The following is a 23341-nucleotide window of genomic DNA, read 5'->3' as shown; positions in this document are numbered from 1 at the left end:
TTTTGTGGCCTTTTGTAGCTGCGATATGTGAGGCCATGGTCCCAAGATCTTTTTCAAGGTGAACGGTGTTCTATCGAGCTGATTTAGAGCTGTGCAGAGGTCATGTCTTTCGTTTTGAAAAGATGGGCAGTAGCACAGTAGATCTTCTATAGTTTCCTCGGCACCGCAGGCATTCCACTCGGCGCTATCAGCTATTCCAATCAAAAATGCATATGCATTGGTGAATGCGGCGCCCAAGCGTAAGCGGCACAGCACTGTTTCCTCATTACGCGGAAGCCCTGGTAACAGCCGCAGTTGCATAGAGGGGTCGAGGAAATGCAATCGTTCTTGGGTGAAATCAGGTGTGTGCCACTTCTCTGGCGTCATACGGTGTGCTACCTTGCTTAGGTGTTGGGCCGCGTCGGTCCGCGATAAAGGTACAGAAACAAGGGTTGCTCCTTCGTGTGCTTTCCTAGCAGCTTCGTCAGCGAGGTCGTTGCCGGAGATACCGCAATGGCCGGGCAGCCACTGAAGCACGACGTCGTGTCCTTTCGCTATCATACGATGGTGCATTTCTCGTATCTCCGACACTAGTTGCTCACACGACCCGCGACGAAGAGATGACAGAAGACATTGTAAGGCCGCCTTCGAATCGCAGAATATTGCCCACCGATTAGCGAATTGGTTGTTAATGTAATCAACGGCACCTCGGAGGGCAACAAGCTCCGATCCGGTCGATGTTGTCATGTGAGAAATCTTGTATCGGATGGTAATTGATCGTGATGGTATAGCCACTGCGCCGGTGGAGCTGGTCTGAGTGGAAGAGCCATCCGTATATATGTGGACTCGGTCAAAGTAGAAAGTGTTCAAACAATCCAGAGCTGCTTGCTTCAGGGCCAAGGTAGGCAGGTCGGTCTTCTTTCTTATCCCTGGAATCGTGAGACGCACTTGAGGTTGTTCTAAGCACGACAAACCTGAGGTTGAACGTGTTGAGGGTGTGAAGCCCGATGGTAGACAGGCACGATGGATGCTGACCTCGTTGGAGAAGGACGCCTGTGGTCGTCGTTCTGGCAGGCAGGCAAGAGAGCTTGATTGCATGCGTGAAACATGACGAACATGGGCCCTAAGCGTGTCGATGCTATTGTAAGTCGTGATCGGATGGTCTCGAGCAATTATAATGGTTCCTGCTGTTGAGGCTCTCCGCGGAAGTCCTAGGCAAGCACGTAGTGCCTGTGCTTGCACGCTCTGTAGTTCTCGAAGATTTGACTTGCATGTTTTAGCAAGCACGGGAGAACTGTAACGTAGCAATCCGATAAAAAGTGCTCGATATAACTGTAGCATGGAGCCCACTGACGATCCCCATTTTTTCCCGGCGATAAACTTGAAGACATGAACAATAGACGTGAGCTTCTTCAAGTGGGCAACATGAGGGCTCCAAGAGAGGTGCCGGTCCACAATGACACCCAAAAACCGATGATTTCTCTTGTAGGAGATAGGCTGGCCATTAATGCGTACTGGATAACGAGACATTGCACTCTTAAAACTGTTGCACCCTGTGGGGTGTAAATTTGTCCCCTGTCATCTGCCTTGCTTGCGTTTCCTTTCCTGAAAACTCGGCGCTCGCTACTTTCCTGTCGAGAATGCTGCGCCACACTGATAACGCGCATGCCGTTCGTGACTGCGAAGTACCGGGCTCGCCGCGTTAGAGAAAGGAAACGCGGGCAAGACGGATGACAATTATTGTTATGGGACAAGATAAGCCCCAAAGGTGTAATTTTTCTAAGAGTGTGGTTTTCTTGTAAAAGCGACTAACGCACGCAAGGAAACGCAAGCAGATGATTATTTTTGTGTGGCAGATAAACACCCCAAAGGGTGTAAACTTTTTTTTAGAGTGAACAATCTTCATCTGCCTTGCTCACATTTCCCATCTTGAAAACTCGGCGCTCGCTACATTCTTATCGAGAATGCTGTGTCAAGCTGACAACGCGCAAACTCTTCGTGACTAGGAAGTACCAGGCTCGCAGGGTTAAAGAAATAAATGCGCGCAAGACAGATTGCGATTATTGTTTGGGGACAAAATACAACCAAAAGGGTGTAAGCTTTTTTAAGAATGAATAATCGTCATTTGTCTTGCTTGCCTTACTTTGAAAACGCTGCGCTCCGTACTTTCCTATCGAGAATGCTCTGTCATGCTGATAACGCGCATGCCGTTCGTGACTTGTAAGTACCGGGCTCGTAGCGTGAAAGAAAGAAAAGGCGCACAAGACAGATGGCGATTACTGTTTTATGGCAAGATACGACCCAAAGGGGCTAAATTTGTTCAAGAGTGTTGGAGCGCCTTGGCGTTATCTACTCCGCGTTCCACCGGCGCAAGCAACACACTCCCGTGTTGTCATTCTTGGCAATAGCTCGTCGCGTTTTCGACAAGCGTGAGTACCGAAAGGTATCTGTTGTTGCGGGGCCATAAAAAGCGTCGCAAACTTGTCCGAATAGTGGCTCTTGTGCGAAATCCCGTTTTCGACTGCGCTCATTTTACGAGTATTTTTGCGTGTTTTCGGGAGACGCCGCTCCCGAAACCTTCGGCGATGGAAGCGGAGTCCGTTAGACGTCCGGAGGAGACAGACGTCACAGCATCAAGCGCTCCTAGGAAGCGCAACCACCTCATGAGCGACACAGGCAGCGAGGACACCATGCTGTACTACTCTGCTTCAGACGAGTATCTAACAAATGACGGTGATTACTCGACAGTTGCGAGGCAAAACGGAAAGAGGAGAATCGTCACTGCTTCCTCGTCTTTAACAAGGACGACGGCGATGGCCAAGAACAATGACACGGTTCGGCAACCTGAATCGACCTGACAACCTGAATCGGCTAAACAGGCAAGCCATATCTGCCACACTGGAGGCTCTTGTTCCAAATGAGATTACAGACATCAGAATCAACAACCATAAGAACATTCTCGCGATCGATGTCAGGGACAGAGCAGCGCTGGATATCTTGAGAACAGTCACAGTGCTGGGGAAGATATTAATCTTTCGCACCATAATACCACAGGACAGCGATGCTTCATCAGGTGGGATTTATGATGTCGACGAGTCAATCAACGACAACGATCTGCCTATATTGGTTAAACCCGCCACAGCAGATGTCACTATTATTGAACTTCATCGCCTAGGAGAATCACGTTGTGTGAGGATAACTTTCAAGGGAGGAATCTTGCCGTCACACGTGAAAGTTGAATTTTTGCGTCATCCAGCGCGACCGTTTGTTCCACGACCACTTCAGTGCCATAATTGATTGAAGATAGGGCATGTCAGTGGCATATGCAAAAATTCTACCATGTGCCCAAAATGCTCTGAGCAGCACAGCGCTGATGCTTGCCGTGCGACTGATTTCAAGTGTGCGAATTGCTCTGGTCCTCGTGAAGCATCGTCGAAAGACTACCCGAGACACAAGACAGAGCTGAAAGTCCTGAAACAAATGGTGAGAGACAACTCAACGCACAGAGAAGCAGCCGTAAAAGTGCGACTGCGCCATGCCCGCCGCAGACGATCTTCGTCCACTAGAAATACTGATACCGTCGTAAGAAAGACGCTACTTCCAACAGCTGGTGCTCCGAATACCCACACTAGCCACACGGGGTCTGGTGACGCATTGAATACGTCTTCTGCAAGGGCCTGGCCTGCGCTTCCGGCATTGAGTCCTCCAGCAGAACAAAGATCGACGGTGGACTACCGACGCACCAATGACGGCACAGATGGTGTGCGAGGACAAGACAAGCAAGTAATAGCTATAATCAAGTCTCTAATGAAAGTCATTCGCGTGTTGATAAATGACATACAGACGCCATCTGCTCGGGGTGCACTGCAAGTGCTAGACGGTCTGGATCCAGTTCTTGCGAGCCTCGAATAGCAAGCACAATGGCTCTACCGCGTCAGCCGTACTTCAGACAAGTCAAGGAAGCGTCTATTATGCAGTGGAATGCCCGTAAACTGAAATCTCATATAGCTAATTTTAGCAATTACATTTTCACCAATCGATTCCCCATTATTGTCATATGTGAACCGAATCTACAGAAACCCGTCCGGATCTCAGGCTATAAACCTTATGTATTATCGACTTGTAATGAAATTAGCAAGGTGATAATCTACATACGGTGTGAACTGACTTACATTATTCATCCAGTGCTGCCACATGACAGTAATCAGTATGTCTGTTTGACCGTGAAAAAGCGCAAACTTTCATTTACTCTAGTGGGCGCTTACCTTTCTCCATCAGGTCGTTTCGACAGACAGACACTCTCGTCCACAGAGACTGACTGAGACTGAGTGACTGAAAGACTGAGACGGAGACTGAGTGGCATTATAGATGCGACTCTTGGTCCATGGATTGTTGTTGGGGACTTTAACGCACATCATTCACTTTGGGGAAGCGTCAAGGTAAATTACAAAGGAAGAAACCTCGTTTCCTTTGGCTGTGACCATGAACTTTGATGTCTAAACGATGGCAGTCCCACGTTTCTGCGCGGCCGGACGTACACGGTAGTTGTTTAGACTTGGATTTTGTTTCGCGATGCCTCACTCACTGTGTCCATTGGTTCACAGATATTGAAACTGACGGAAGTGACCACATTCCTACCTACTTGAAGATAAAAGGCCTAACAAAATCCGCTCTATCAAAATTTAAACAAACAATAGATTGGCCCGTGTTTAAATCATTTATAGAAGATACGTGCCCATGAGGCTTTTCGTCCACACTAGAATTTGAGATCGCCAAGGCTATGCAGGATGCTATGCGTTCATTTCGGCCATTAGAGAAATACACAGATTTTGATTCGGCAATACAGAGCCTCCGTGCAATCCGCCGGCGAGCGGAGCGACGGTACAGGTGGACTAAATCGGTTTACGACCTTAGAGAGGTCCGACGTATTCAGAAGAAAATTCAACGTCGTCTTGTTGTGCTGCAATATCAACGCTGGAAATCCTTTTGTGAGTCTCACGATCCACGTAAACCTCTGTCAGCTGCCTGGAGAACAGTCCCCGGATTTCGAACAGCTCCTCAACAACGCCAGCCATCTAAATCTCTAGCCCTCCATCTAGGACGCCGAGTAGTCGACGTAGCCGAAGATTACTGCGCAAGGATTGTGGGTCGGGCGTTCACCGATTCACCTTGCGCACCTATTCCTATTATTGTCCCGCCTTGTTCCCGAGATCCTCGTATGGACGCTCCTTTCTCCATCGAAGAACTGGAGGCCGCATTTGCTGGGTGCAACGATCTTCGTCCCCTGGACCCGATGACATCACATACTCTGCACTTGCAAAACTTTGTCAAGAGGCTAGAGATGCACTACTTGGCCTATACAATGCATCGTGGCGTGATGGCCTGGTCCCTACCACGTGGAAATCCAGTCGCCTTGTTCCAATCCTCAATCCTGGCAAGTCTCCGCTGGAATTGTTATCTTATCATCCGATAGCACTGGCCAGCTTTGTCGGCAAGGTAATGGAGCGAATGATCCTTACACGGTTAGAATGGTACTTGGAATTTTACAACGTATATCCAGAGGTAATGGCTGGCTTTCGACGTGGACGCTCGGCAATAGATAGCGTTATTGACCTTGTAAAATATGTACCGCACGAGAAACATCTGAAGCGAATCACTGAGGCCTTATTTCTTGATGTGAAAGGTGCGTACGACAATGCCCATCATCATGCAATTCTGGACGTTTTAGAAGCTGTAGGGATTGGTGGACACGCCTTTCGCTGGATACGCAGCTATTTGAATGGAAGATCTTTCTTTATTATGACTGAAGACGGACCAACGCCGTCTAGCTACACCAGTCGTGGTGTACCGCAAGGCGCAGTACACAGCCCGACCCTGTTCAATCTGGTGCTCGTTGGTCTCACCGATTCGTTACCGCAAACCGTTCAGCTCTCCGTGTATGCAGACGACATTTGCATATGGGCTTCAGGAGTGACACGTCTACAAGTCTACGCACGACTTCAGAATGCTTCAACGGCCGCGTCAACATACCTAACAAGGCAAGGCCTGGAGCTTTCCCCTGACAAATGTGCACTCGTTGCCTTTACTCGCAAAGCAATGGCCCCGTATGCTTTGCGGATTAAAGACCAAACTGTACGATACAGACGAACGTACTACTTTCTTGGCGTCATCATTGATAGGGACTTGTCTTGGAGCCCTCACGTCTCGTACATGGCAAAGCGTTTGGCCGCCATCGTGGACCTTCTTGCATTTCTCGGCGGTGTAGGGGTTGAAGGACGGGACTTCGGGATGAAAACCCAAAACTTGGGAGTATTTATTCTACATTATGTACAGGGACGTGAGCGTCAACTAACATTCGTACAGACATTACGGGCCGGCAGCAACTCGGACGCTGCGGCCCGCGGCAAGAAGTTCGAGAGAGGTGAATCAGGGAATCAGGGCATATCCCAGAATGCTCAGGTCTCTCTGGAAGGCTTCTTATAAACCCTTCGAGCACTGTAAGTCACGTCATGTTTGACCAATGGGAGAGTCCGCTCCGATGACGCCACTTTCAGCCAATGGTAGGCGCCCGTGTCGCGGTGTCACACCTGGCGGCTCTCTGCGGTCTTGCCTCGCAGACTGGCAATGCACTTCTAACGAGGAGAAGGGGAGGGCTGCTCATGCTCCATTGTCCGAGGCCCACCTGCTAATCCCGGCGGCGCACGAACTTGTTGGCACGTGAACTTGTTGCCTTAAACTTGTTTGCTCGGCCGCTCCTCTGGAATGTGCTTTCCTGCTTCGGCATTCCTCAATTAGCTGTGCTGCGACTCGAAGTGGTTTGGGGAACTCGAAGTAATCGCAGGAAACAGCTCCATATCTAACAGCGGGAAGTCCTGGGGCGCAACAGTACCATCAATGTTGCAACTATATAAAGCACTACTTTTGGGCTTCCTGGTGTACAGCTTATCTGTACTAGGAAATACTTGCGCTACAAATATCCGCAAACTTCAGCGTGTGCAAGCACAAGCACTCAGAACCTGTCTCGGTCTCCTCAAAACTAGGTCATCGATTGCGACAGTGGCCATTGCCCGAGACACACCTTTGATCGTCTATATTGATACAGGTGTCCTGAGAGCCCATATCCGACACCTGACTCGGATTCCCTCACACCATCTTGCCTGCTTGCCAGCAAAAAGGCCACATTCAACCTTTGCCAAAAGTGTTGTAAGACATCAGTCCTACTTACCACCTAAATTTACGCCTGCTACACGATTATCCGATCCATTGTGGTGCCTGCACCAGCCGCAAGTGCAATTGACAATTCCAGGTATCAGAAAGAAAGCTGGAGCGCCGTTTTGAGCTTTGAAACAAGGAACTTTGGAACACATTCACAACGTACACAGATTCCGGCAACATGTCTACACAGATGGTTCCGTAAAACTCAACAGCTCAGCTGCTGCAGTCATCATCCCGGCAAAATATGAAGAAACCAAATTAAAAACTTCATGTGTGACCACATCAACGGGTGCTGAACTTGCGGCACTACGTGCTGCACTTGATTTCATTAATCATGAACCACCGCAACAATGAACAGTCTTTAGTGACTCCAAGGCAGCCTTTCAGTGGATACAAAGCCCAATGCGCCACGGACCCAATGAGCAACTGGCCTCAGAAATTCGACGCATGTATCGTCGTAGCCATGACAAGGGACATAACAATCTTTCAATGGCTTCCAGGACATTGCAGCATCAGCGGGAATGATCACGCCGACGAAGCCACCCGATCTGCACATGAAAGTGGTCAACGCGTCTTGATTCCGCTTTCGCGAACAGACGCTGTGGCTGGCCTACGACTGATTTCCCGTGAATGTACTTTGCCTCTGTGGGAATATAACGCTTTCACCATGTGTCGTTTGCGTTCGTTGTCTCCGGATATACGGATGCACCTACCGCCTGGGTTACCACGACGTGAACAGACCATGCTGTACCGTCTATGGCTAGGCGTTGCATTTACGAACTCGTATGCTTTCCTTATAGAAATGACCAACAGCCCCACGTGCGTCACATGCAACATCGATGATACTCTAGCACATATAATCTGTGTCTGCCCGCGATATAGTGCCCAGAGAGAAGTGCTGTGCAGAGTGCTGGACCAGTTGGACAATCGCCCACTATCAGAATTCAAAGCTTTAGGTCAGTACTCCCTCAGAACATCCGCGCTGAAGGCCTTACTCACGTTATTAAGGTTCCTGCGGTCTACGGGGCTAAACGATAGACTTTAAGAACGCTGCCCCTTACCGCTCTGTAGCGTACACGGTTTGTTCGTGCTCGTCTCTCTTTCTATCTCCGCCTTTCACTCTCTTTCTGTTTTATCCCCCTTCACCCTTCCCCCCATGCAGGGTAGGCAACCGGAACTGCCTCTAGTTAACCTCCCTGCCTTTTTATGCATCCTTTTCTCTCTCTCTTCTCTCTCTTGTCCCAAGATTCAGTACACGCCAAACTAACTTTGTCACCCCGGCCGAGCGGCTTGTCGCTGCGTCACGACAGGCGCGGCGAGGGTGCCTCAAAATTATCCTAGGATGCAACAAAATTAAAGACAATATTGTTCGGAGTCGGAGAAAGCGTCACAAATTTGTGCCACTAAGACTCTGCACGTGCAAAAGTAACTGCGTCACACGGCCGAACAGCTTTTCGCTAACTGCGTCACAACACTAGGCGCAGCGAGCGCGCCCAAAAACTACCGACGTTAGTTACAATAATGTGGGACTCACAGAAAGCATCGCAACGACCTCCCAGTACGAGTCATTAACTCAACTGCTCCAGGACGGCTGAGCTGTTTGTCGCTAACTGCGTTACAAGTCTAAGTTCCATGCCGTAAGCATAATTGCTTGAAATGCGTCGCAGACTGTCAAACAAAATTTCTCACCTTGCCGTAGCTCAATAGCGCAGTTGTGCCGTGCCGAAGTGCAGAAGGAACGAAAAAATACGCCAGGAGCCCAACAAACCAGGCTAAAAAACAAACAAACAAACAAACAAAAAACAACTGGCAGACGGGTCACCGAACAGGCCAACGCTCACATGCGCGCCGGCCTGGCTAGCTTCGGAGGCGTGTCTGACGCATGATGCATGCATCCGGCGCGTCATTGGCCTGTCGCTAGGTAACGCTAGAAAAGTAAGTCGCAAAGGATAATTTATACGCAGATATTTTTAGTTTTGCCGGGAAGGAATTAAACAAAATAAAATAACACAATATCTATTAACTTGATTTCACATCGTTTTTTTACCGATGCTCGCGGCAGCAAACGGTCGACATTAATACTCGCGTTGCGTATTTCCTGTTGCTACTTTTCGCCGAGTGTCCCCACTTGTTGAAATCCTTTCTCTATGATACTAGACGCGCGTGGCTACCGGCACTTCCTGCGCCAACAAGAAGTGCCGGTGGACACGTCAATCGTTAAACCAATCCAACCAATCGTCAAAATGGTTGTACCGCCCGCATCTCCAGTCGTGGGCCTTGCGCCCAATATACGTAGCTTTGGATTAGTGGTTCCGCACATTCCATCCCAGCTACAACTATGGGAAGACCACGAGTAGTGCGTATTCCTGAGGAAGAAGCTGCCTACCGCGAGCGTCCGCGAAGGGCGGCAACTTGCACGCGAAAAAAAAAAATCATGGCAAAACACAGACAGAAACCTCACTCGCAAGAAAAAAAGCACACTGAGAGAACCACACACAAAAAAGCACTCCTAAAGCATTCTCACCACGCGAAGCACGCAAAAGCGAAAATGAGGTGAAATAATGGTGAAACAAAAGATTTACAATATAGACTGCTTGCTAAGTTAGACTTGCATGGTGTAACGCTCGGTGTAACTCAGCTTCGCTGTTCGACCATTTTCACGGATTGGAAGGGGCGGTGATTTTTTTTGTTTTGCAGGCTTTCTTTAATGCTTGAAAAATACTTTTATGTATATCACATATTCAGCAACAGAAAGATGGATCGAGAATTTTTCAAGATGGCTTACAAATCTCCGGTTGATAATCTTGCTCTGATTATAATATTTCAGAAGTCAATTAGTTAAGAATAACTAATCAGGTAATTAGGCAAACTACAATATATAGTCTTACCTTCTCCAAGCAACGGCAGACCCCATTACCTTGGTTCAGTCATGCTGCGTGACACTCGCATATTGTCGCACAAGTTATGCGAGGCACCCAGTATACTTATAGCAGTAGCGACTAGGAGATCATCACTAAGAGTTAGAAGCATAAAGATAACACCAAACACCGCAACAGCATCAGCCGCAAGAACAAATATAACGAGAAGCTGCCAAGGCAGAAGAAAGTCTGGCGGACTAGGGGTATGGGTTGCAAGACAGGCACCCTTTTGGTTCTTGGAGATGGCCTTTTGCTCTTTTCGTTTGTGCTCGTAAACAGAGCACGCGGGGTCTTGCCGCCTGCCTTGCGCAGCCCGCGGCGCCATTTCGGGTCAACTTGCCTGCCGCCGAGAGGGGCTGGCCCGAGCTTCGATGCCGCTATCGGAATGCGTACCTACGTGTACCTGGCACCTCGTCCGCTTCCTCGCCCATCCTTTTTCCCTTCATCGTTTTGCTCTTCTCGCTTGCTTTCAAGCTTCTTTACTCCATTTCTCTTTCCCTTTCCGTCTTCCCGATCCACGTTCATCCAATCAGTGTAATGCTGGTAAGGAGGCTTTCTTCATCCTAGAAACAGGAGTGCCTTCATTAACTCGCAATGCTCGCAGAGGATTCCCGCAGCTGATGTTCCGAATTCTCCGCACGAGCGGCCTATCCCTTTATACTTTACTTTTTACTTTGCTTTTCATTCCGGCCATCACGTCGCCCAACGTTAAATTACGCACATTTCGCTTCTTTCCACCTTTCATTCTGGCATCTCACGCCGACGTTTTGCCGAGGTTTAAAAGCTTTCCTCCGAATGGCTTTTCCCAGTCAAACACGATTCGTGTTCCTGGCTCCTAAATAGGAAGCAGAACGAAAGGGAGCCGCGAAGGCTGGAACTTATAACAAAGGAATCAAAGGTAAAAGAATGTACTCATCGGCCACGTATCGTGCCAATGAGACAGGCTCGAGGGAAGAGGCGGCAGAAGAAATCAAGCGGCAAATACGAAGGAGGGTTTTCTCGAGAGTAAAGCACTCCGAAAATGAGCAGAGTTTAGTTTTTGCCATTAGTATAGCACTCACGTTTTTTTTCTTCCCCACTTCTGTTCTGCTCCTCAACCTGACAAACCCCACCTCATCGCTGCCACTGCCCCCTACCCCACCCCTCTTTTTTTGCTGCCTTCCCGCGGTCGCCCAGTTGACCGTCGTCCGGGAAGGAGCAATGAATGAGCCCGTTCTTCGCCCTACATTCTCGCGATCCTCGAGCGTGCGTCTAACCACGGCTCATCTAATGAGCCGGCTGCGCTAATTGAGGTAGCACTCGGTTAGCGTGCACCGGCGTTTGTTCGCGACAAGCCGGCAAGGTGTTGCCGACTCGAAGCGTACATCAGCAGCTGTGCATACGCAGGCGCCTTCCGCTGGGGAACGCGAGCTGCCGGTGAAGAAACCCGAGGCGCGCGCTCTCGGGCTGCGCTTCGCATGCGGGAGGGATGCCGGAGGGAAAGCAAGGATACAGAAAGAAGGTCGAGGGAAAAGAAGGAGAGTGGGCGACCTTTGCAACAAGTCCAGCCTGTTTCCGAGCGTGATACTCGTTGTGGCGCGGTCGGCGGCAGCTGGGATTGCGGCGGGCAAGAAGCCCAGTGGCGCGTCGACGCACACGAGCCGGCCGTTATAATTACGCGGGGAAACAGACGCGAGATGCGGTGCGCGAGATAGGACGCCGACGGGCGTGTGCCCCGCGTGTTCAAAACCTCGAGGCAGCGGCACGCAGAACCGCGCTCGAGGGATGCGGAGGGTGAGGGCTGCGAGCGCTGACAACGCTGAAGATGCAGGCGCAGGCGCCTGCCTAACGTTGTTGCCATGGCACCCAGCAGCAGTATCCCAGGATGAAAAGAGCCGTCATCACTCGGCGTCGCCACGTAGAGCGCGGCATCGGCTCGACAGTCACGCCGAAATGACGACAGTGCCACGAACCTCGTATTTTTCTGTACCTACAAATGGAAGCAGAATATTTCGCGACATGTCATGACGTCGAGAAATAAACATTGTTACGTTTGCTGTTAGAAGCACGCCTTGTCCGTTTCACTTCAGCCTGTGAACACTTCCATCCGCGTCCATCCATCCTTGTGCTGTTCCATGTTAATGATCATGATGCGAAAAACAAAAAAAAAGCGTCGTGTGGCGCTCTTGGGAACCTCTTAACTCTTTACAAAATAAAGTCTATAGACAATCTATAGACATTTGTCTGTGAAGTCCATAGACTGTCTATAGGCGTTTCTTTAGACTAGTCTACAGACTTATGGCCATACACTTTTTATAGACTAGTCTATAAAAAGTCTGGGTCTATTGACTGCCTAAGGCTTTCTATAGATTAATGAAAACACGTTTGCAGACTAATGTCTGCAGAATGTCTATCGACAAAAGTGTATAGGCTTATATAGTTGTACTTTTGTAGACTGCAGTCTATGGAATGTCTATAGATAAATATCTCTAGACTGTCTATGGAGAAATGTCTATAGACCGTCTATAGACATTTATTTAGACTAGTCTACAGACAGTCTATAGACAAATGTCTATAGATAGTCTAAAGACATTTGCTTATAGACATTTTATGGACTTCAGTCTATAAAAATAGAACTGTATACAGCAGTTCTACTTTTGTAGACTGAAATCTACAAAATGGCTATAAGCAAATGTCTATAGACTACCTATAGACATTTGTCTATAGACATCCAATAGACTTCAGTGTGCAAAAATAGAGCTATATAAAGTTTAATAATAATATATGGGGTTTTACGTGCCAAAACCACTTTCTGATTATGAGGCACGCCGTAGTGGGGGACTCCGGAAATTTTGACCACCTGGAGTTCTTTAACGTGCACCTAAATATAAGTACACGGGTGTTTTCGCATTTCGCCCCCATCGAAATGCGGCCGCCATGGCCGGGATTCGATCCCGCGACCTCGTGCTCAGCAGCCTAACACCATAGCCACTGAGCAACCACGGCGGGTTATATAAAGTTTTACTTTTGCAGAGTTAAGTCTAAAAAAATGTCTATAAGCAAATGTCTATAGACTATCTATATACATTCTCTATAGACATTCTATAGACTTAAGTCTACAAAAGTAGAACTGTATATTCCTAGACACTTTTCCCTATAGACATTCTGCAGACATTTGTCATATCAAAAGTCATCATATGACAACTGTGGATACTGTCTTGGGATTGCCAAGAGCGACTACGTAGATCATATCATGTGGTAAACAAATGCGGAGGTATACACTATGTGTATACCAAAGTCTACAAATAGGCTCTGCAGCAATCTCAGCAGTACACAACTTCAGTGGCTTATATCAAGCGAGCTCCGTATTACCCACCGGTACTTGCGCTTGGTTACAGCGTACACGGTTTGGACCGAGATTAACGACTTTTGTCTATTGTCAACCTATAGACGGTATGCAGACCTGAAGCAATAAGAATTTTACAGTATCGGCTGTTTTCTACTTCCTCTCACGCCTTACCACAATCGGTAAACGGGCTGCTCGCACAGGCTAACATGACCTTTGGTGACAATTCCCACCATATGGCCTTCACCGGTGGTCATATAGGATACCGTGGAACAAAATTCCAATTGCAAAGAAGTATACGGGGTGTTTCACTTAATTTGAGCCAGACTTTAGGATATGCAAATGCTACGTAGCTGGAGAGGACCAAGGTAATGTTGCTTGCCGTCGCTTGGAGATACTCAGATTATTTTTTTTGCATTCCCCCTGATTAGATAATTAGTGTTAATTTCTCAGTTATTATAATTAGATGAAAATTATCAATGATGGAATTGTGGAGGAACATTAGAAACTCCCGATACAGCTTTGTGTTGCTCAACACGTACTTCATAGAAGTTTTTTTCCGAGCGTGAAGGAGCCCGCGATTACATGCAATGTGCCTCGAGCGGCCGGTCGCGCAGCAATATATATATATATATATATATATATATATATATATAATATTTGTTTGTGTGTGCATGAACTACGTAGACTGCGAATAGACAAAAAGAAATGTACACCTTATCATCTCTCGTCTATAGACAGACTAAAGACCAAGAATGAACAACAATAAATATAGACTGTATCGACTTTTGTCTATAGGTAGTCTATATAGGGGGGGAGAAGACAATAAAGAAACAAACACCTTATCAACGTTTTTCTATAGACCGTCTATAGAGTGCGAATAGACAAATAAGAAATAGAAACTTTATCGACTTTCATCTATAGACAGTCTATAGACTTTGTATTAACAACAGTCCAAATCTATAGAAAGGCAAGGCGGTCTATAAAAGTCTATTGGCTTTCTATGGACTGTCTAAAGTAATTTTCGTAAGGCATAACAACCGCGCTAAGCGGTGGTTCCAGTGTAACTCGTTTTTTTTTTTCTGCCCCAGCTTTGTAATGAACTATTGTGTTCAGTGCGCAATCTTGCAACTTTTAGCAGCTGGGCGTCATAGACAGAGATACAGCTGTCGTGTCGCGGGTTGTTAGCGTGGGGAGCTGCGGTGAGACGATAACGGACGATTAATACGGCATGACGATGACGTCTGTAGGACGACGACCACGGCTGCGATAACACAGAGGAATGGAAATTCGGTTACGAGAGGACTGGTTGGAAACCGTCTATAGAAGTTCTACAAGTACCTAAAGGAACGTCGAAGAGTTTTGAGGAAAACACTTAGCAGGGTTCGTGAAATCATGGCCTTATTCTGAAACGATCACTTACGCTGATACTATCGCCTTGGCCACGCCTTCACCTTCGGCGCGCGCTCATCGGCTGCTTTAGCAAAATCGCATGAGCTGATTGGCTGGTTCAGCACTACGTCATTCACTTGTGCTCAACCGGCCACTCAGCGCGTGCCTGGCAGCGGCCTCGGCAATAGTGTCGCCGAAGTAGATCGTTTCAGAACACGTACTCATTGGTTAAACCTTCGCCCATGACTATGTTCTATACATGATAACGAGCCGCAAACTAGGAGGATGTGCAATCCTGCGCAGAAAGGTCCTCTAGATGTACATGACCTCTTTCTAATAATAATATATGGGGTTTTACGTGCCAAAACCACTTTCTGATTATGAGGCACGCCGTAGTGGAGGACTCCGGAAATTTTGACCACCTGGGGTTCTTTAACGTGCACCTAAATCTAAGCACACGGGTGTTTTCGCATTTCGCCCCCATCGAAATGCGGCCGCCGTGGCCGGGATTCGATCCCGCGACCTCGTGCTCAGCAGCCCAACACCATAGCCACTGAGCAACCACGGCGGGTGACCACTTTCTAGAGTACCAGAGGCATAAAACTGGAATGCAAGCTTTTTGGGCAGATTTAGGGCTATTAGATCAATGACTATTTAGCTCCGCCCCCCTCCCCCTCCCCCATTTATGGCAGAACACATTTTATAAAGGCTGTCAACAGTAATACAATTAGCGTTCAAAAATGTAGCGACACTGTATTGCTGAAGTCACGTTTACTTAAAATCGGCAGTGTTCATCCTGAAGTTTCCGTTTCTTCGGCTACATGCGAGGAACACTGTCCAAGGTCAATTCATATGGTTGCGAAGGCGAGGAGGAAATGCGGTTCCAAACCAATGAGCAGCGACATCAATTATCGTCGTGCGATTGAAGCGCGACTACATCTCGCGGGGCAAAACACTCATTGATGAAACATTATGCATCCAACAGGTTCACCAATGGAAACATTTCATAAAGTACAGATAATGCCATTATAATAGGAAAATGTGACGTCACAGGCTGTTTGCTTCCATCCATGAATAATTGCGAGTACGAAACAGCGCCAGCTTTCTGCGGTTTGCTCGTTGCGATGCGTGCTGAGATATGCCAACAATGTATTACCCTATCTAACGCTGTAATGTCGTCGAAATTCTCTTATGCGTAGCCATAAAAAGTAATTGCAATATATGTATATAGTATTAACCTTATGATATTCGATAAGCAACGTTATTCTTTAACTGCCTTTTCAAAAAATAGTGTGTTTTAGCCGTGTCTTCAGTACCAGAGAAAAACTGCAGGCGACACTGATGCTGCGTTAGTGAAATGAAAGTGTGGTTTTTGTAAATTATTTCATTGTAATGTTGATTTTATTTTAACACCGAAATAGCAGATGTGTGTTGGTACTAACGACACATGCATATTGTACTTAGTTCAAAACCTGGGTGAACCCAGTGATCCGAATTAATGTAAAACTCTCAAAATTCACCAGTGGAATGCGTGTCGTTATAGAATGAGGACCGTACATACAGATGGGTGTATCCAGGTTGCATTATGACGTGATGTTGTGGCGAAAATTTTCACTTACTTTGCACTCTTGTGTGCTTTGTTATGCGATGTGATGTGGGCTGGCGCAGTAGACTACTTGGCGCAAGAAGCCTCGAACGGGAAAAAATTTTTTTCAGCGCGAAGTTGGCCTCGCAAAATGTAGATGGCGTTGCTGCGCCTCCATGAGCTGTCATTGCAGGACGTATGTGTTTCTATGGCAGCTTCGTTACCATAGGCTCTATTCTCGACACACACGACGGCTGCACGGCCGCCATTATCCGCTATCTTGACTCTTTGATTGGCTGTCGAGAGCTCACGTGTCTTGAAATTTATGCCGGGAAACGGGTTTTGAAAAATTCAATTTTGAGTTTTCATCAAGATGACTAAACATGAGGTATAGCTGCAAATTTTATCGACTGATAGATTTTTCCGGTCCTTGGCAGCTATATTGCGACGTTAGCGAGTTAAAAAGAAAGTGAGCGGTAGCGTACAGAAGCCAGTGCAATTGCATTTGCCATTTCGCAAATATGTGGTGGCGATCCACGATAGCCGCCATGTCAACTTGCTGAATGGCTGAAGGAATATGCCTTGAGGAGCGTCACAGGAAGGGCCGTTTTGTAAATGGGAATTTGACGTTGCGTGACGTTGCGCTGGGCCGCCACTGCGGAGGTTTTCCGCCATAATTTGTTGTGGGACGAGCCGCGTGAATTATGCTAATGAGCAGCTATATGCAACGGTGGCCGAGAAGAATGCGTTTGCCACATTTTCCCAGTCATTTGGCGCCATGAAAATCTTTTGTCTATAACGCGTGTTCTTAGTAGTATGCATCGCTCTCGGGTGGTGTTGGAGTTTGAGCATTGGGCCATCATTTCTTTAAAAAAGCGCGTTGATATGAAATACTATTGGTTGAACATAGCAAACTTTCTGCAACGTTATCCAGTTTTCACTGCCGCGTTTGTATTGTAATCAAGGTTCATGTCTTTCCGCGCAATCAGGAGTTAGAGCAACGGTGTCTTTTTAATTTATAAAAGGAATGTACATACGTAAGGTGGCGCCTTGAAGTTTTCTCATGCGGTGCGAGTAACCGGCGAAGTTAACAAGAGAAGGCAGCGCCGGCGCTTGCGTCGCGCAAGCGGACACCTATGGCGCGCGCAACGCTATCGCCGATGTTCGGCCGTTTCTCAGCCAGCCGAGTCAGGCTCAGTCGCTCAGTCACTCGTGTTTCGCAAGATAGCAATAACGCTGCCTAGAACGTGCGCTCATCACCACTGGTAGGTCGCGTATGTTGTCTCAAGGTATAAAACAAGCGCGTTGACGCCAACATACTATGAGTCATAACGTTTCCCGGGAACACGTATAGTTCATGAAGCAGACGACGGCTGGTGCACAGTAGACGATGGAAGCGAGAAGCGTTTTCGACGGAATAATGCGCTTTGAGCTAGCTGTTTTATTTTTACTACACTCTTAAAAAAGTTTACACCCTTTGGGGCGTATCTTGTCCCACAACAATAATCGTCGTCTGCCTTACCCGCGTTTCCTTTCTTTAACGCTGCGAGCCTGGTACTTCCCAGTCACGAACGGCATGCGCGTTATCAGTGTGACGCAGCATTCTCGACAGGAAAGTAGCGGGCGCCGAGTTTTCAGGAAAGGAAACGCAAGCAAGGCAGATGACGATTATTGTTGTGGGACAAATATACACCCCAAAGGGTGCAACCGTTTTAAGAGTGTGAGGAGGAAAATTGTTTTGCTTTATCAGGAAATTAGGTTCAGTGCCTTCATTTCTGTTTCTTAGACAAAATGTCAAGTTTGCGTGACGTTACGAAAGTGAAATGGGGCCACCAGAGCCATTTTGTAAGCGTCGCGCCTACACTCTAAAAACAGTTGCACCCTTTGGGGTGTTTTTTTGTCCCACAACAATAATCGTCATCTGTCTTGCCCGCGTTTCCTTTCTTTAACACTGCGAGCCCGGTACTTCCCAGTCACGAACGGCATGCGCGTTATCAGTGTGACGCAGCATTCTCGACAGGAAAGTAGCGGGCGCCGAGTTTTCAGGAAAGGAAACGCAAGCAAGGCAGATGACGATTATTGTTGTGGGACAAATATACACCCCAAAGGGTGCAAACAGTTTTTAGAGTGTACACTCTTACACTCTTAAAATGGTTGCACCCATTGGGGTGTATATTTGTCACACAACAATAATCGTCATCTGCCTTGCTTGCGTTTCCTTTCTTGAAACTCGGCGCTCGCTACTTTCCTGTCGAGAATGCTGCGTCACACTGATAACGCGCATAGCGTTCGTGACTTGGACGTACCGGGCTCGCAGCGTCAAAGAAAGGAAACGCGGGCAAGACAGATGACGATTATCGTTGTGGGACGAGATAGGCCCCAAAGGGTGTAAATTTTTCTAAGAGTGTAGGCAAAGTTACACCATTCGGGGTGTATCTCTGCTACACAGCAATAATGGTCATCTGCATCGCTTGCGTTTCCTTTCTTGAAAACACCGCGCCCGCTACTTTCCTGTCAGGAATGCTATGTCATGCTGATAACGCGTATGCCATTCGTCACTGGGAAGTACCCAGCGCGTGGCTTTAAAGAAGGAAATGTGGACAAGGCAGCTGACTTTTATTGTTGTGTATAAAGATACGACCCAAAGGGTGTAATCTTGTTTTAGAGTGTAGATGCTACGTTCCATCGTATAAGCAATACATTGTAAAATAATTTACACACTCTTAAAACGGTTGCACCCTTTGGGGTGTAAATTTGACCCACAAAAATAATCGTCATCTGCCTTGCTTGCGTTTCCTTTCCTGAAAATTCGGCGCTCGCTACTTTCCTGTCGAGAATGCTGCGTCACACTGATAACGCGCATGCCATTCGTGACTGGGAAGTACCGGGCTCGCCGCGTTAGAGAAAGGAAACGCGGGCAAGAAGGATGACGATTATCGTTGTGGGACAAGATAAGCCCCAAAGGGTGTAAATTTTTCTATGAGTGCATCCTAAAAGTGAAAAAGGGTGTAAATGCGTAACTCACACCCTTAGGGGGTCCGTTATATACATAACACCCTAAGGGTGTGAGTTATAGACGCATTTACAACCTTTTTCACTTTTTAGGGAGTAACTTATTTTACAGTGTACTGGAGCCTTCAAAGCGTTAGAATTTAGATGCTGGGTTCCTTTGTGCAATGCGTATTTTTTAGATCCAATGTCAAGGAAGCACTGTTATAAAGGCTAAGAAGCAAGAAACTTTCTACGGTAACGACTCCATACACAATTAAAACATAAAAAAACACGTATCTTCAGCCCAATGCAACACAGCTAACAAGCTCGAGCGCACATAGCCTGCTACAGAGGTTGAGAGAACGCGCATTATTGCCATACTGCAAATATTGCACGTGTACTGCTTTAGAAATAGCTACATATCTTTTACAAAACTGGAACACCGTACTTTTTCAGAAGTCGCTGCGCGTGACATGAAGCGCTCTGCCCCGAACGGCATGTGATCATGGGCAGCATTTCTTAAAGGGACACTAAAGCGAAGCAATAAATCAGTTTAGACTAATGAAGCATTGTTTGAGAACCCTGCTGGCAGTCATTTCAAAAAAATAGTTTGATTATTAGATGAAAAAAATGAAGGTCCAAGTATCAGTATTTGAATTTCGCGCCGAAAACCCAGCGCCAGTACGTCAACGTGACGTCAGGGATTCCAAAGTATGTTTTCTCATTTGGGCCGTGTTGGCTGAATAAAGGTTCCTGAAACTTGCCGTGTTTGATATTTGGTTTCTTAAGAACACAATGTAGTCAATCTGTAGCGCTACATATAATTAGTAGGCCTTAGAAGATGCCATCAAAATCCAAGACGTCACAGCCCCCAGGTGCGGGAACTTAAGTAGGCGTCGCCACCAGTATTTTGTTCTTGTGCATTTTCTGGCCTACCAAACGTCTTATCGTTGTAAGAGTGGTGTTTTTGGTGTTGTAGAACGGTAATTTACTGATGCAGAAGAAATCATTTTTCACTTTAGTGTCCCTTTAACGAACCATTTTATTTTATTTTCTAACTTCGTCATCGTATAGAACGTGCCTCGCAGCTCGGACGCTGCCGCGTCGCTGTTGTCGCTAGCATCACCACTCGTTGCTGCGCATGATAAAAAAAAAAATGCGAAATGAAATTCAGCGTAGCAAATGGGCAGCAGCTGATTATGGCTTCAAGGCAGCCGTCCCTTGTTCATGCGGCAAACAGTGACATAACAAAATATGAAGAGAATAAATCTTAAAAAATTAAATTATGGGGTTTTACGTGCCAAAACCACTTTCTGATTATGAGGCACGCCGTAGTGGGGGACTCCGGAAATTTTGACCACCTGGGGTTCTTTAACGTGCACCTAAATCTAAATACACGGGTGTTTTCGCATTTCGCCCCCATAGAAATGCGGCCGCCGTGGCCGGGATACGATCCCGCGACCTCGTGCTCAGCAGCCCAACACCATAGCCACTGAGCAACCACGGCGGGTGAATAAATCTTTAACAACATGCAAAACAACTTCATGTGGCCTTACCATGAAACGGCGACGAAGCAGTAATGCCAGACGCAGGCAGAAACAGCCAACAACGATCCTCGGGCGCGTTTCACAGGAAGAGCCCGGTGACGGGATCTGCACTAGGCTTCGCACGTTTTGGGTCATGCCAATGGTCGTGCCGCCTGTCAAGCTGATAGTCGCAGCCGCAGCCACATTTTTCTTTATGTGCTCTGCCACCTAGCAGAATCGGCGAAGCTCCATAGCTCAGCGGCGAAACCACTCGAGTGTCCACTCTTATCGTTTATTATGTTACTCTATGTAGCGCTCGTGAAAAACTAGTGCACGTTCATCCTGCCAGCTGCGAGCTCATCTTGCGGCCGCCGTGGTACGGCGCTTCGTGCGAGTAAATGCGGTGGCCCGGGCGAAACTGCCCGGTTTCCATGCAGCGCATTAGAGTATGAAAATTGTCGTAGTCAATGAAATTTCCCATTACAATTTGAACCTACACATTCGAGAGCGAGAGCCTTCGCGTTATGCTTTTAGATATATATTTTGAATGTATTTCTGAGTGCGATGATAAAATATAAACTATCGGAGATAGATGATGCGTTCTCGTTCGATACGTGTTCTGTTTGGTTGCTGCAACGTCACAAAGTGGCAGTATACAAAATTTGGGAGAATGGGGAGGAGAGAGTTGCCAATCGGCAAGCGGTGAACTCCCGGAAGCCTACTTCCCTCGTTTGTCGTCTGCTTGCAGACAGTATGTTACAAAACGAAATGTTTCTCGTCTTGCAATGAATTAAATCTTTATCTGAAAAGTGTATTTATTTTCTTCTCAAGCTTAAACACGTTTTCAAATAGTATTACGTGTGACTACTACATTTTATAACTATTAGTTTCTCAGCGTCGTCCCTGGGTGTAGTGTACAGCGAGAAAAAAAGAAGGAAAGAAACGACGGCAACAGTGGCGCACTTTTCAAGAGGCAACAACAACATTCTAGTGGTTCGCTGGCACCCGTTGATGGGGTCGAGTTCGCCGCACAACCAATGCACTATTTGTTTCGAAAAACGGAATCGACGCCGGAATTCACTTTCTGTCATTTCTTCAAACGCGTTTCGCAGCTCCACTGCTCTCATTCCTCCTCAAGCAACGCCAATGCAACAACCGAAATTCTCATCTTAAGTGGTATTTTCCCTAATTAAACTGTAGGTTGGACCCGAACTTGCCATTCCGCGGCCAAAGCCGCCGTTTGGATCCAATCCAATCTGCCAGACGCGCCATGCGAAGCCGGTCTCGTACGAGCGTATAATAGCTCCAAACTTCCCAACTCCCGTCGCGTTCGGCGCCTAGCAGACAACGTGCTCAGTTGCAAGATGATTGACAGGAGCGTGTCGTCATTTTGACGTCACCAAAAACGTGGGCGCGCCCTGCGGCTGGCGACGTCGACGCAGAGTAGGCCAATCGCGCGCGTCGGTAACCGAACGAACGCGCCGAACAACGATCTCCGATCGCACCCCTGACATCTCTGAATGCTATCTAGCGTTGCACCAAGTTGCATTTTAACATACCGGCGATTCACTCGCCGTTTGTTTAAAAAGGACCAGAAGCAATAATTTCGACTACAAAGGCTCTCTTCGGAAAGGGCCTGTAACCACCGCTACAATATTTCAAATACGTAGACCGCACCTCTCCACTAATGAACGACCACACGATTGTGTTCGACGCTGAAGTTCTTTAAATAAACCCACAGTGAGATAATGAAAACTTTTTGGAACTAGAAGAGGTTTGCCCGGTCTGAGCAGCCGATTGAGTTAGACCCATTCCCTCGGCATTTTATAAAGGCCACTACCTGGCCTTTTTTTATTTCTTCGTGCATGCTGCCTCATTCTCATTGCGGCCCACTTTCAAGCTTAAACACGCCCATGTCACATGAGGCCAGTGTAAGATCATCCCGTTTCCATTGGGCGCCATGCGTTTGATTTGCGTAAAGTACGCCTCCGCCACAAAAATATAACATTCTCAGGCGTCACGGCCGCAGTGCTGTCGCTGACACGGGTTCACTGGAAGAGGTATTTCGGATATATTGTACTCAGGCATCGTTCGTCTCCTCAAGAAAGAGTGTCACAGGTAGTTTTAAAATATGGGTTATACTTAGCGTCCTTTCAACCAAAGTAGTGACCTTGGCTAGTTTAAAGTCAAACACAAGGGCGAGCTGTAATTGTTCGGGGAAACGACACACCAAACCACAGTTAATGCCTTAAAGGGATGCTCCCCCCTGTGATTTTGTCGATAGATGCAGGTGACACTCTGAAGCTTATGCTTTCTTGATTGATTTGCTCCTTGTGACATTCATGGTGACAAGTATGAGCTACCATTGTGGCACATTATTTAATACAGCATTCAGCTGTTTAAGTCTGAT

The 23341-nt window shown here is 47.3% G+C and overlaps 1 protein-coding gene and 1 long non-coding RNA gene across 3 annotated transcripts in view; one reads left to right on the top strand and one right to left on the bottom strand.

The window, feature by feature from the left end:
- The window catches only part of LOC135903947 (multiple epidermal growth factor-like domains protein 9), a 254026-nt gene extending 233049 nt beyond the window's left edge, over nt 1-20977 (bottom strand). For both annotated transcript variants that reach the window (XM_065434446.2, XM_065434447.2), the window contains exon 1: nt 20962-20977. The gene's annotated coding sequence lies outside the window, so the exon portion shown is untranslated. The remainder of the gene's footprint in view (nt 1-20961) is intronic.
- The window catches only part of LOC135903948 (uncharacterized), a 107955-nt gene that overhangs the window by 39833 nt on the left and 44781 nt on the right, over nt 1-23341 (top strand). The gene's annotated exons all lie outside the window — the stretch shown is intronic.

The sequence above is a fragment of the Dermacentor albipictus genome, chromosome 1 (assembly GCF_038994185.2).
Source record: "Dermacentor albipictus isolate Rhodes 1998 colony chromosome 1, USDA_Dalb.pri_finalv2, whole genome shotgun sequence".
Taxonomy (NCBI): Eukaryota; Metazoa; Arthropoda; class Arachnida; order Ixodida; family Ixodidae; genus Dermacentor; species Dermacentor albipictus.
Note: the sequence above shows the minus strand (reverse complement) of the source record. Positions and strands in the feature narration are given on the sequence as shown.